General features: G+C 39.1%; 1 protein-coding gene across 1 annotated transcript in view; it reads right to left on the reverse strand.

Annotated features, from left to right (window-relative positions):
* The window catches only part of LMX1B (LIM homeobox transcription factor 1 beta), a 252,630-nt gene that overhangs the window by 114,684 nt on the left and 123,128 nt on the right, over positions 1 to 14,818 (reverse strand). The window lies entirely within an intron of this gene.

Genomic DNA, 14,818 nt, shown 5'->3' on the forward strand with positions numbered 1-14,818 from the left:
CTCAAAAACGAGCATGCAGAAAAGCACCGGGACTGCATCCGGACTGCATTTCTATAGTGTGAATTGTCCCTTAACCTTAAGGGCCAGTTCACACCACATGCAGTCCAGTGTGTTTCTTTTATGCTTTAAAAACGCATAGAAAGTAGGTTATATGGTTTACAATGGCATAGTTCACATCAGTGATTGTGGTTCCAGTGCGTTCTAGTTCCAGAAAAAAAGTAGAACATGCTGCATTTTTCCTGCACTGGCGCACCTAAACGCACCAAAAACACACTGAAACACTCATATTTAGGGTTAAGGGAAAAAAAGGGGGGAAATGCACTGGACTGCATCAAAAATGCACCAAAAATGCACTGGAACGCATCAAAAATGCGTATGCAAAAAAGCATCTGGAGCGCTTCCAGACTGCGTTTCTATGGTGTGAACTGGCCCTTAACCGCATACCGCCCAGCCGGCACAGCATGGTTCAGCTGGGCAAATCGCTGTTATGCTACGTAGCATAAATGCCCGGGGAGTGTGCGTGTGCGCCCCCAGCTCACTCCCCGAGCTTGGGATGCCTGGATGTACAAATAGGTGTGCAGGCACAGTGCTTTCTGTGTGAGAATCGTTGGTCGGTGCAACGCCTAGATGAAAATTTGAAGCAGGTTAGCTGTGTTGCATAGTCAGATTGAAAAAAATGTGTTCAACTAATAAAAAAAAAATACTAAAAAAAAACAAAAAAAAATAAAAAAAAGGAATTAATAAATTAAAAACCTCCAGGAAAAAAACAAAAAAAACAAAAAACAAAAAAAAGAAGCATGTTCCAAAATAATACAGAGGTTCTTTTCTGACCCCTGAAGCAATTGGATGTTCCCTGCATCAACAAAACTTGTGTTTATCTTATGATTTAATTTTAATTTTGCCCAAATAAAAAAAAATTCTAAATGAGCTATTCCTTAATAATTAATTTGTTTATAGGCCACTTGGTGGGCTACACCCCACTGATTACCCCCTGAGTATGTCTGGACACCCATGTCCTGTATGTGTGCAGACATACTTGGCCAGTTATAATTGCTTTGGCGAGGGAGACTAAAAACAACCGCACCCCCTGGCAGCGTGAGTATAACTTTATCAAATTAAGCCCTCATTAGTGCCCTCTTGGTTTTATTATGTAGAGTTCTTATAAAAAATGGTTGCAATTTCCAGTCTAAGGCATGGAATTATGACGTTCTGACCATAGAAAGAATAAAAGAGTAAAAAGAATAGCAGAAGATTTGCAGGGCTCTGCTCCAGGGACATGTAAATGATTTCTTTCTGTACTTTGGCAATGTGTACATCTAGAACTGTCCGTTTATAGCATAGGGATTAACTCCTATTCCTAAAAGTAAATCCCATAGAAAGAAGCTATTGTCATTTTGGAAAAAAATAATTGCATATAAAGACAGTACTCGTAAGTTATTAACCACCTGACATCCGCGCTATGGGTGAAAGACGGCCACAGCGCGGATGTGAATTCCCGGACGGCCTCCCCTGTGCACGCTCCCTGCGCGCACCCTGTGATCACCGAGTCACTGAGACTCAGGTGATCACCGATCTGAGTCCCGGCCCCTTACCATGTGATCAGCTGCCAGCCAATGACAGCTGATCACATGTTCAAAACAAAAGCTCGGTAATCGTTTTTTTTTCTCCTCACGCTGACAGCGGAGGAGAAAAAAAAAAGCAGATCACCGGCTCACCTTAAAGGGACGTCAGTCCGAGGAGGAAGAGGCAAGTATGCCTCATAATTGCCACATATCAATGCCCACAAGTGCCACCTATCAATGCCCACCAGTGGTGCCAATCAGTGCCACATAGCAGTGCTGCCTATCAGTGTAACCGACCAGTGCCCATCACTGCCACCCATCAGTGCCTGTCACTGCCACCTATCGGTGCCCATCACTGCCACCTCATCAGCGTACATCAATGACGGACAAAATTGCCCGTTTTAAAAAAAAAATTAATTTTTTAACAAAAAATAAAAAAATTTGCACAAATACCACCAAAAGAAAGCTCTATTTTGGGGGAAAAATTATAAAAATCTCATTTGGGTACAATGTTGTATGACCGCGCAATTGTCATTCAAAATGCATCAGAAAGCTGAAAATTGGTCTGGATAGGAGGGGGGATTAAGTGCCCAGTAAACAAGTGCTTAAAAGCCTAAAGCTAGCCATACACAGGTCGACTTTTAGACAATCTCTGCTGAATCACCACCTGGTTTGACATTTCAAAAATCTAAACAACCAGGCTGAAAATTTTTGGTAGAACATTGTATGCATTCAGGCACTGTTTAGGAATTCTGATAGCTGCAGGCCTGAGAACTACTCAGCCTAATCCCCAATCCTGTGATCTTCCTCCTAATGGTTTTGATTGTGACAACTGGTCCGCCAAAGGCATTGTTCTTGCTGGCCTCCAATCTTGTCATCATACAAGGTCATCTTGTCACCTACAATGCAGAACCAGCGGACATGCCCCATCCCTATGGCATTGCCACTTGTCAGCATTGTAGATGATGTAGTTATGCCCTGTACACACGGTCGGATTTTCAGACGGAAAATGTGCGATCGGATTGTGTTGTCGGAAAATCCGACCGTGTGTGGGCTCCATCTGACTTTTTCCGTCAGATTTTCACAAAAGTAAAGCGCCTGAAAAACGCCCCAGTGTGAAAGGGGTCTTTGGTGTCCGTTTATGAATCAGTGATCCCGAGGATCGCCGCTGATCACAGCCCATAAACGGTTTATGTAATAGAGATAATGGGGGAGTGAAGTGTTTGAACATGTTCTCCCGCAGCAAATGATATCACCTGTGATGTATTTCAGTTATCTTGCAAACCTGGCCTGTTAGGCTGGATTCACACCTATGCAGTTTTAGTGCTTTTTGCATTTTGCAGATTTGCACTGCAGTCCATTCAACATTATTTCCTATGGAACACATTCTGTAGTGCAAATCTGCAAAATGCAAAAAGCACTAAAACTGCATAGGTGTGAATCCAGCCTTAGTGGGTCCTGAGGACAGGAGTTGAGAACCACTGTGCTATAGGGTGACAACACACTGGGGTTGATTTACTAAAGGCAAATAGACTGTGCACTTTCCAAAGTGCAGATGTACTCTGCAAGTACAGTTACTCCACCAGAGCAGAAGCTCTGCTGACTTTCATCTTCCAATCATTTGCAAGTAAAAATAAATTTTTTATATTTTCCTCGCATGTGATTGGGTATTTTTTTTTAAAGCGGGAGTCCGCCGGGAGTTCCGCCGTTTTTTTTTTTAAAAGCCAGCAGCTACAAATACTGCAGCTGCTGACTTTTAAAATAAGGACACTTACCCGCCCAGCGCGCCCGCGATGTCGGCACCCGAAGCCGATCTCTCGATTGTCTCTCGGGTGCTGCCGCCGCCATCTTGGGTATGGGAATCAGGAAGTGGAGCCTTTCGGCGAGTCGCGCTGCGCAATAAGGATGGACCCGCTGCCTCTGGGATCTGTGTGTTTCCCAGCAGGCAGCAGGGGACTTTCAGAAAGGGGCGTAATCTACGCCCCTTTCAGCAGAGAGCTATCCCGGAAGTGGGTGCAGATACCTGTACAGTACAGGTACCTGCACCCCCCTCCCCCCTGAAAGGTGCCAATTGTGGCACCGGAGGGGGGGGAGGATTCCAATGAGCGGAAGGTCCACTTTAGGGTGGACCTCCGCTTTAAGCTTTACCTCGTTTACTAAGCTTTGGAGCAACTGCACACTTCACTTTCCTTTAGTAACGCCACTGTCTCCCAATTTGTGTCCTGCTTTGTCGCTAGGGTTGCCAACTCAACTCAACTGATGTGATGGAAGTGTGGGGGGGGCTCATAGGTGGTATGTGCCCTCCTTTTTGGTGTATCCCAGCGGAAGGGTAGGCTGGAATACGGGATTGGTGACACTGTGGGAAAGGGGTTTTGTCTCCAGGCTGATAAACAGCCGGAGGCCTGGTATGGTAAAGTTTGGTCCTGCAGTGTACTGGTGGAGAGTGTCAAGTTAAAGGTGTAAAACCGAGGTACCGTCAAAGACTAAAATAACTGGGAGTTTAAAATTGCCATTGCTAAATAGTGTTGTATATATAGTTAATAAAGTTATTTAAGTTTGGTTTGAAGATTTGTTAATAAAGGCTGCTATGGCCATTTACACTCCAAACTCCGGAGTGGTCTATTTATTGGGAAAAGGGGGAAAGGTAATAAGGTAATGGGGCGGGGCATGGGTAAAAGGGGGTATACGGAGAGTGAGTGATATCCTGAATACATTGGTCAGGAAAAAGTGGGAGATTCTTCCAGCCACACAGTTTAGCAAACATGGAGAAATCTGTTGCACTTTTTCCATCTAACCATAGAAAATCTGCAGATAATCTATAGGTGTATTGCCAGCTTTAAACCCGAACACATATTAATTACTAGGTTCTGTGGCTGATTAAGGTGGTAATTAAACTCACTTGGTGCCTTATCTGCATTAAATTAGCCTCACAACCTGTGTAATCCATATGTGTCTGGGTTTAACCAATTTCAGACCGGACCATTTTGCTGGCTTAATACCAGACCACTTTTTGCGATTCGACACTGTGTCGCTTTAACTGACAATTGCGCGGTCCTGCAACGTGGCTCCCAAACAAAATTTATGTCCTTTTTTTCCCACAAATAGAGCTTTCTTTTGGTGGTATTTGATCACCTCTGCGGTTTTTATTTTTTGCGCTATAAACAAAAATAGAGCGACAATTTTGAAAAAAACGCATTATTTTTTACTTTTGGTTATAATAAATACCCCCCAAAATTATATTAAAAAAACATGTGTTTCCCTCAGTTTAGGCCGATACGTATTCTTCTACATATTTTTGGTATAAAAAAAAATCGCAATAAGCAATATTGATTGGTTTGCACAAAAGTTATAGTGTTTACAAAATAGGGGATAGTTTTATGGCATTTTTATTAATAATTTTTTTTTTTTACTAGTAATGGCGGCGATCAGTGATTTTTATTGTGACTGCGGCATTATGGCGGACACATCAGACATTTTTGACACATTTTTGGAACCATTTTCATTTATACAGCAATCAGTGCTATAAAAATGCAGTGATTCCTGTGTAAATTACACTGGCAGTGAAGGGGTTAACCAGGGGGTGGCAGTGTAGGGGTTAAGTGTTCCTAGGGGCATGTTACTAACTGTGAGAGGCTGGGCTTTGTGCTAGTGAACACTGATCTCTGCTACAATCACATGGAGCAGAGATCAGAGTCACTTGTTGCTAGGCAGAACGGGGAGATGCTGTTTACAACGGGATCTCCCCGTTCAGCCGCCCCGTGAGAGGATCGAGTCCACGGGACCCGCAACCGGACTCACGGGTGTCCTGACTGACACGCGAGCACGCCGTCGGCGGCGCGCATGCGATGGCAGGGCGGCATATAAAAATGGACGTACCTGTACGCCAATATGCCTGCCCGTGCCATTCTGCCGACGTACATCGGCGTGTGACGGTCGGAAACTGGTTGAGGGGAATGAAGGGATGAGGTGGCAACTCTATTTGTCACCTTCTAACCACATTCTCCCAATGGAGTGCTGACACATATTGCACCAGGAAGGAGGGTAGATGTGGCGCTGTTCTGGGGGTGTAGTATCCCATGCCCCTATATGGCTTGCAGGAAATCACAAATAAAAAGTGTCTCGGATTTGAGACCAAAAACCAAGACAAGATATATAGTGGTTCACACTATAGAGGCAGCAGTTCTTCTTCCTGGGTTTTTTTCCATAAGCGCAAGACTCCAAAAACATTTCCACATACCGCACCAGCTTGTTCCTTTGCTAATTATCAGGAAACCCACCTTGAAAAATGGCGTGCAGCAGTTGCTGTAATGCATGCATATAGACAGGAAGTGGCTGCTAAGAGGATGCAGTGGATCAGCATGGTTGATATGCAAAAAAAAAAAAAATGCAAAGTTTAATTTAAAAAAAATTGCAATCCTTTCTGAAACACAGAGCTTTAGCAAATGACTCTAAATGTCATTCAGTTAGGGTTTTTATGTGCTTTAGGGAATACTGGTCCTGTAATATGACTACGCTATCATCAATCCTGTAGGATAACATGCAAGGACAGTAACTGGTAAAGGATTGCATGGAGAAAGCAGTAATCTCTTCGACAGCAGATCAATGTTGGCAATTATTTCATTGTCTTTTGCTGGGAGGAATATCGCCTCCCTGAATTATACAGTAGAAGGACCTGCCGTTTGCATGAGAAAGCTCCTGCAGCCACCTCCAGGAACACATCAATTTATAAGACATTTTCACGCCTTTGAAGAGATTCCGCTGATTTATTGCCTCATTTTCACTTCGACACCAGCTGTTCCAAGCTCATGGTGAATGAAAGGTCGACATGATACTTAAATGATACAAAAACAGGACCAGCAAAACCAGTGTGTCCTCCCCATCCAGCTCCTTTCTGGTGCCTCTTGCCCTCCCCTCTATTGGACTGTTCTCAACATAAAGACCCGTATTATCAGTTGGAGATAAAACGCCTTCGCCACTTGTGACACCTTCCTTCATTGACGTGCCCTGGAGCTACTGCTGGTAGAACGCGCGGCCCTCCCACCACCAGGTGCCTTACTCAATCATCCAGTCGCTCAGTGTGAGCCCCAACTGCATCCCCTCGGGTCATGCCTCACCCCTCAGCAGATACAACCGGCAGCTAAATACCAGGACCTAAACAACAATTATTAGGCATAATCTAGCGGAACAAATTCTCCGCTTTCCTGGAAACAGTGATGGGCCCATTGAGAATTCTATCATCAAACAGGGATATTAAATTGGTAAAGACGTTCAGGAAAGGAGACAAACTCAATATGTTGCCTTAAGGTTTCTCTTTTATGAGCATGAGTGATTAGAATATCACAGTTGGTATATCACTCCCGGTGTGTCAATCGAGGTTAATACAATAAATAGAAATACCCGTTAGCAGTACACTATACTTATAATCAACCAAAATATCATACAGGATTAAAAAATAATAATAATAAATATGCTAACCGTTCTTAAAATGATCATTTAAAACAATTGTTAGAAATGAGAGGGAATGGTTAAATAATTTAAACCCATAATTTTCTTATAATTTTTCAATGATGTAGATATTAGAATGTAGGTTAAGATTAAAATGTAATAGATGGATAGATGTATATAGACCTATATATTTAAATTACTGTTAAATGATACCCAAATGGCACTTTCTTAAAAAACTAATTATAACTATCCCTCGGTTTTATATATATATATATATATATATATATATATATATATATATATATATATAGACATGTTTTTCACTTTTAGTTAAATGCCCGTATAGCTCATAACTGTACAAGATATTATAGATAGGGGTTCTGTATTCTATATGCCCACATCCTATCATTTAAATATATCAACAAAGTTGGAGTTATGGACTTTTGTCGGGCATATAGAGATATCATATAAATCATTAGATAAAAATACAAACATTTTTATACATAAAAATTAAAATCACATTATGGGGGTCACACATTATTTCATCCAATGAGTCCACATGTGGATCACTGGGTGAAATAATGTGTGAACCCTCTTAATGGACATGGCGTTATATGTGATTTTATATTTTACGTATAATACATTTTGTATATATTTTATATAATCCTTTATGTGGTGTCCTTCTCCATATGCCCTACAAAGGTCCATGGCTACAACTGTGTTGATATGTGAAAGCTTTTTAACTTTTTTTTTTTTTAATATGCATTTCACTTTCTTTCTTTCTTTTTTTTATTTTTTTTGTAAGAAATACATGTTTTGCAATTTTTGTACTTCCTTTGATACTTTTTTTTTTTTTTGACCTGTAAATTGAATTTTACAATTCAGTCAACCATACGCTGGCAGTGTCAGCTTGTAATGTATTCTACAGAGGCATGAAATTTCAATTTAAAGTTGAAAAGGCTGCCTTTAAACCCCGCCACAGATACACTCTATTGTTCTTATGCATATTGGGGAATGTTTTTTTTTGTAGAATATGGCATTTATTGATCATTTAAAGGGTACAGAAAAGAAGACATAATTAAACTCAAGCCATTACCATGGCAGTTATAGCACATCTGTCTAATAATACATTAATATTTGCTACTGGATTAAGTAGACATTAAGTAAGGAGTCTACTTATCAAGTGCAAACCCAATGTAAGTGAATGTACAGTTTATACATTTTAAATTGGCAAGGAATGTATATGATGGTAGCTACCTGCCTATCAGGGAAAATTTTGGTTTAAAGTTTGAAAAGCATTTTTTTGTAAGAATAAAAAAATAAAATAAAATAATAATAATAATAATAATAATAATAATAATAATGTGATGTCTTCTGTACAGCCTGAAATAAAGTTAAAAGCAAATTAAGTAAAATTTTTGTAGCTTGCATTTTCTTGTAGTTTACCTAAATAGTTCACCCTGACCACAGTTACAACACTTACTATCTTTATAAATAACAGTAGTGTTAGAAGTATGAAGACACAACCATATCTATGTAAAGATGTTTTTATATATATATATATATATATATATATGTAAGTGTGTATATATATAATATATACACACTTACATATATATATATATATATATATATATATATATATATATATATATATATATATATATATATATATAAAAACATCTTTACATAGATATGGTTGTGTCTTCATACTTCTAACACTACTGTTATATGTATGTAAGTGTGTATATATTTTATATATATATATATATATATATATATATATATATATATATATATATATATATATATATATATATGTATGTAAGTGTGTATATATATATATATATATATATATATATATATATATATATATATATATATATATATATATATATATATGTGTGTATATATGTATGTATGTGTTTATATATATGTGTGTGTATATATAGAGATCTCTCTCTCTCTCTCTCTCTCTCTCTCTCTCTCTCTATATATATATGTGTGTGTGTGTGTGTGTGTGTGTGTGTGTATATATGTGTTTGTGTGTGTGTTTACCCAACTGCTATTTATAAAGACACACCTTTTTTTTCCTAAATAGTTTACACTGACCATCATTACGGTAATTTAAATAAATAACAGTTGTGTAAAGATGCATACACACATATAATTATATGTACAGTATATTATATAATGGTAATGGTAATGGTAATATTTTCTAACCTGGTTGGTATAAAAGGAGCAGTTTACATCACTTAGATCCCAGTTTAGATCAGGAGTTTAGGTCTATTAGATCACAATTTAAATTGGAAAGCCATGTTTTATATTATTATGCTCCAATATTTTCACCTTCACCTAATAGTCAGTTTAACCCTCATAAATAGGCATTTCACATCAGTCATAAATGGTCCCATAAAATGTTTCTGTGTACACGCTGTGCTAGTGTCCTGTATCATCACTTATTGCAATTGCAGCAATTACCGCTTCACTGTCCTCCAGGCAATTCAGAATGTGAAGGCATAAAGAACATTTTCTCTGTAAGCAAACATGTATAAGTTGAATAAAAAAAAAAAGTATGTTTGTCCAAATGAATATTAGTGCTGGAAAATAGAAGAAACCCAGTAATCTGCAGGCAAATTAAAAATAAATAAATTGGGAACTTTTTTTGCTCATGGCTGTATTTGTGAAAAGGTAGGTTCACTTCACTATAGGAGACCATGAACAACTCAATAAAAGCAGGTAATCTTCTCAATTTCGAGCATAACTTGCCATTATTGGGCCCTTTCTGGACTGTAAAAGAGTCCTAACTAGTACAGTCGGAGGCACTCCTTGTTGGAAAATGTAATTTCTGGCATGTCTAGAGTTGGCACCTCATCCCTGAACACATATTAATTGCACTTATTGGATAATTAAGGTGGTTATTAAACTCACTTGGTGCCTTATCTGCATTCAATTAGCCTCAGAACCTGTGTAATTCATATGTGTTTGGGTTTAAAAGGATGAGGTGGCAACCCTAGGCATGTCCCAGTCCTTCAGCCTTCTAAGTAAAAGGGTTGGCAATCCAAAAAAAAAAAAAAGGTCACCGTCATCATGGATAGTGGTGGCCTCTGAGAGTCATGTGAGGACTAGTAGATATGTCCCTGCCTATCATCCTTTTACTAATCTAAGATTAAACTTAGCTCTTTTATAAAAATCTATTGTTTATAAAGCCCCCACAGGCCTCAAAGGATAGTCAGACCTCTATGTCATGAAATGTATACTGGCTAGGCTGGAAATATTCACCTTTTGTTCTCCCAGTAACTGCTTAGATGAAAGCAGTATGGCATGTCATAGGATGCCCTTATGTTATTACGAAAAACATTTTTTTGGCAGGTATATGTAGCTGTCATTTAATGTACATGAGCACCAGGCTACTGAATTAATGATTATTATTATTGCAGATCTGCTATTTACTTTTGCAACTGGATCAGTCCCGAAAAAAAAGAACAAATGACAGCTTCACAATGAAAAAGCAGACCTCACATGATCCTACCATATTTTTATGAATTCAAACTGTTTCAAAGTAGGAGAGATTCCAATGCAAAGGTCTGATGTTATGGAGATAAGCTGATTTGAGAATGTTCACCCCAAAAAAAGGAGTGTAGACTAACGTCAATAATCCAATCACGTGCAGATTAAATAAATTAATGGGAATTTGCTTTCAATTGATTGGATAATTGAAGTGAATCTTTCAGTTATTGATCCCGTGGATCAGTTGATATACTGATGGACTAAACCATCAAAATTTCAATCTCTGTGTGGCCCCTCCTGATCAACAGAAGTTGATTCTTTAATTGACTTATGTTGAAGGGATATGTTGGAAGTTTGTTAGCTGAACAGAATGTAATGTCCTGGTGAGTGGGGGAGGGAAGTTGAACAAAAATAACCATGCATGGTCAGCCTTAGGGCTTGTTCGTATGAGCTTTGCCCTACAAAGAGAAGTCCACAATTCAGAGAGCATTTGACAGGCAGTGAGGAGGCAATGTATCTTCTACTCATCACCTTGTTTACCTTATTTAAGCCCACACTAATGTACCACAACTGTGTGTGTTGCATGCATTTGCGATAAAACTTGCAGGGCAGGCCCATTCACTTGAAAGTAATAAGGGTAAAACTCCTGCTGTGGCTGCGAAGCAAAGCGTCCCGGACACAGAATGTGTACACCCTCAGCCACTGCCTCTGCAGCTAGAGTGTAAGTGGTTTGGGGACAGTAAAACCGTGGCTCAATCATAGGGTTTTACAACCCCCCTGACTGCTAATGTGAAAAAATCCCTTTCTCTTTTATCTTTTTAGTAGACCAGCCAATAATCCAAGTAAAGATGAGCCTGCACCAAAGGTACTGCCTAACTTCCAGTGGCTGTGCTGTGAGGCCAAACAAAATTGCGAAAGTGCAATTTTAGGCAACAATTGCAAGTATGCAGTTAAATTTTTCCCATTAAACTGCAGCTGCGTAATTGTGAATGCATCCCCTGTTTGACTGACAGTTTTCCACCTGTCTTCTTTGGAGGATATCGGACCGGAGGATGATAATATGGTCACCCACTGATCAAATTGTGGCCGAAATGTGTACCGTGTATGACCATCTTTATTATAATCTGCCTTCTATAGGTGGCCATAGATGGAACTAAATTCGGTCAGTTCAGCAGGTCGGAATGCAATGGCACAATGAGTAAAATTCCTCCATTCATCTCGTTTGGCCAGCTTATGTAATCACCTGCAAAACAAGCATTGGTAGGCGGAAAACAATGTACTCCATAATGGCTATGCTATGTACAGCAACCACTTCTCTTTCTTTCTCTCCATTTTTCGTCAATCTCAGTTTCCCTCATTATCGTTCACTTTCAAATTTCCAGGGCAGATTTTAATTTGACTGGTGTATGCAAGAAAAATGTTTAATATTATTTATTCTTCATATCGGGCTTTCTGTGTATGAAAACCAAGAAGGAAAACATTCCAGCATCGCCAGCAGCTGTATTCCAGGATCAGGATCATTAAATCATATTTGGTAAACCTGTACAGTAGACCAACTGTACAACTCAGTGGTAGGCTGTGGTCCTTGTATCCATCTGAAGCTTTAATTTGGACTGGAGTGTACTTTGAAAAGCCATTTATTCATTTTAGGTATACATATATCACTAGTATTGAGTTAGCAATATAACAGGGGTCTCCAAAATGCGGCCCAAGGGCCAGATGTGGCCCTTTGCTAGCCTTTGTCTGGCCCTTGGGGCACTATTCCTCCCACTGACACCAACAATGGGGAACTACTGTATATCTTCCACTGATACCAATGATAGGATACTATTCCTTATACTGATAGGGGCACCACTCCTCCGCCTACTGACCACCAAACTTGAGACCATATTTATTCTCACTGATGCTGGGTCCATTTTCTGCGCCCACTGGAGACAATCCAGCCCTCCTAAATTCGAAAGGATAATAAACTGGCCCTTCGTTTGAAAATTTTGGAGACCCTTGCAATATAACATACAACATAATAACCGAAAACTTTGCCTAAGCTTGGAAGATTTCGTTAAACCTTAATATTTCACAAGCATCCTTTATTTTACATAAAATGTATTGCTTCTAAAAAAAAACGAAAAAAATAAAAACTTTTGTCTATTTAATTGCAAACTAGATAATCATAGATTTTGTTCTTGTTCTATAATCATGTTAATATGGCCGCATTTATCTTAAGCAAACCGTCTGACAACATGTCCGGCTGTAATGTGCTAAGAACCATTTCTATTGCCCGTGTCTCCCAGGCACTTACCACCTAACTTGTTATGACAAGCTAATTTCACTGCTCCACGCATATGGCTGACTTTAAATGGGTTACTTAAAGCCATGATGGATGAGTGAGAGAGTAACCTTGTTTGAAGAGGCGGCTGTGGGTACAAGATCTAATTTTTGGCTGCTAATGAATTAGATTTAATTAGGGGGATCCCTGATCAAATTGAGAGGCTGACAGTTTGGCTGTACCAAGGTTTTATTTATGCGATTCTCTCTATTGTCCTCTCTACCACAAACTAAATAATGAGGTTTTCCATTTGAAGAAAGGGTAGCTCGGAATGCACTTTCCTTTCAACATTTTCTTTTGACAGTTAATAGCTGAATAAAAATGTTGGAGGAATTAAATATTTTTTAAAATAGCAAAGAAAAATATGCAAAAATGTTGGCGGAAGTATGTTCTACTCTAGCCAAAACGTACAAAATCAGTTATAATGTCTAAAATATTTACCTCTATTTTATATACCATTTTCGAACGAACAAAGAAATAATAATATATTTTTTAAGGGCCCATCCACACCAAAGCATCTTTAAATCAGTTGTGACTTTCAATCATGCATGCTATAATACGTTATCGTGCATGCTCACATATTCCATAGGCCTAACAATGCTTTATAATGGAGAAAATACCAGACAGGTCCTATTTTAAAAATCTTGCTCCAAATAAGAACAGAGATCTGAACACCAAATACTGTATTTATGACATTAAGAATATATATAAAAATATACCCAAATCCACGAGACCACTCAAGACCTGCTTCTCTTGTCATTTACAGACAGTCTGGGTACCAGCTCCTGCATCGCGTTACCACTCACCACCAGAAGTGAAAATGTGAAAGCCACACTCCAACAAGCTCTTCTTGCTGTATTTAATTAAACCATCAGCAAAATGACTGCATACACAGTATCTTCAGCCAAGGCCACACTTTCTTGACGCGTTTCACCACTTCTGGTTTGTTCGCAAGGATTGGTGAAATGCATCAACAAAGTGTGTTTTGGTTGAAGATACTATGTATGCAGCCATATTGCTGATGGTTTAGATAAATACGGCAAGAAGAGCTTGTTGGAGTGTAGCTTCTATCTAATGTTCATTAGAGACATGTAAATATGTACACATGTTCATTATAGTGCATTATGCCCCATACACATGGTAGGACATCCCGACCACAAAATCCGTCAGAATTTTTCCAACAGATTTTGGCCGAAACTTGTGTTACATACATACGGTCACACAAGGTTGTCGGAAAATAAGATCGTTCAGAACGAGGCGACATACAAAATGTACAACGGGACTATGTAGAGGCCAGTAGCCAATAGCTTTCGTCTCCAAATTTGTTCTGAGCATGTGTGGCACTTTGTGTGTCGGAATTCTCTACACACGATCGGAAAAAGTCTGATCGGATTTTGTTGTCGGACAATTTTAGATCCAGCTCTCAAACTTTTTCCGTCGGAAATTCCGATGCAAAAAGTCTGATAGAGCCCACACACGATCAGATTTTTCGACTATATGATCTGATCTGACTTTTTCCGTCGGAATTTCCGACTGTGTGTATGGGGCATTACAATGCTTGCATTGCAACAATACAGTGTTAACAGGTCTGTAACAGGGTATGAAGATTGTCCCTGACCTGAAAATGTCTTACTTTTTTCTGTCTTAGAGCAAAAACAGAGATTTACATACAAAGAAACTGAGTTACTAAAGCTTTTGTGTGTGCTTTGGTACATCAATCACGTGCAGACAAGAAGATTGTATCTTCACAGTATTTATGCATGTATTTTCAGATGTGCACACAGGCTCCAGCATACATGTTGTGAATTTACAATAGGCATTGTTTGCTATAGTTGAGTATAGACTTGAGTGTCTGAAGGTATAGTATACTGGACAGTATGGCAAATATAATTACATTTGATCATCTGACCTGTTGATACCTAACTAGCTGGAAAAGTCTAGTTTTTTTTTTATTACAAACGTTATACTTACCTGC

The sequence above is a fragment of the Lithobates pipiens genome, unplaced genomic scaffold (assembly GCF_037356315.1).
Source record: "Lithobates pipiens isolate NorthernLeopardFrog02 unplaced genomic scaffold, aLitPip1_a1.2 Scaffold_1, whole genome shotgun sequence".
Lineage (NCBI taxonomy): Eukaryota > Metazoa > Chordata > Amphibia > Anura > Ranidae > Lithobates > Lithobates pipiens.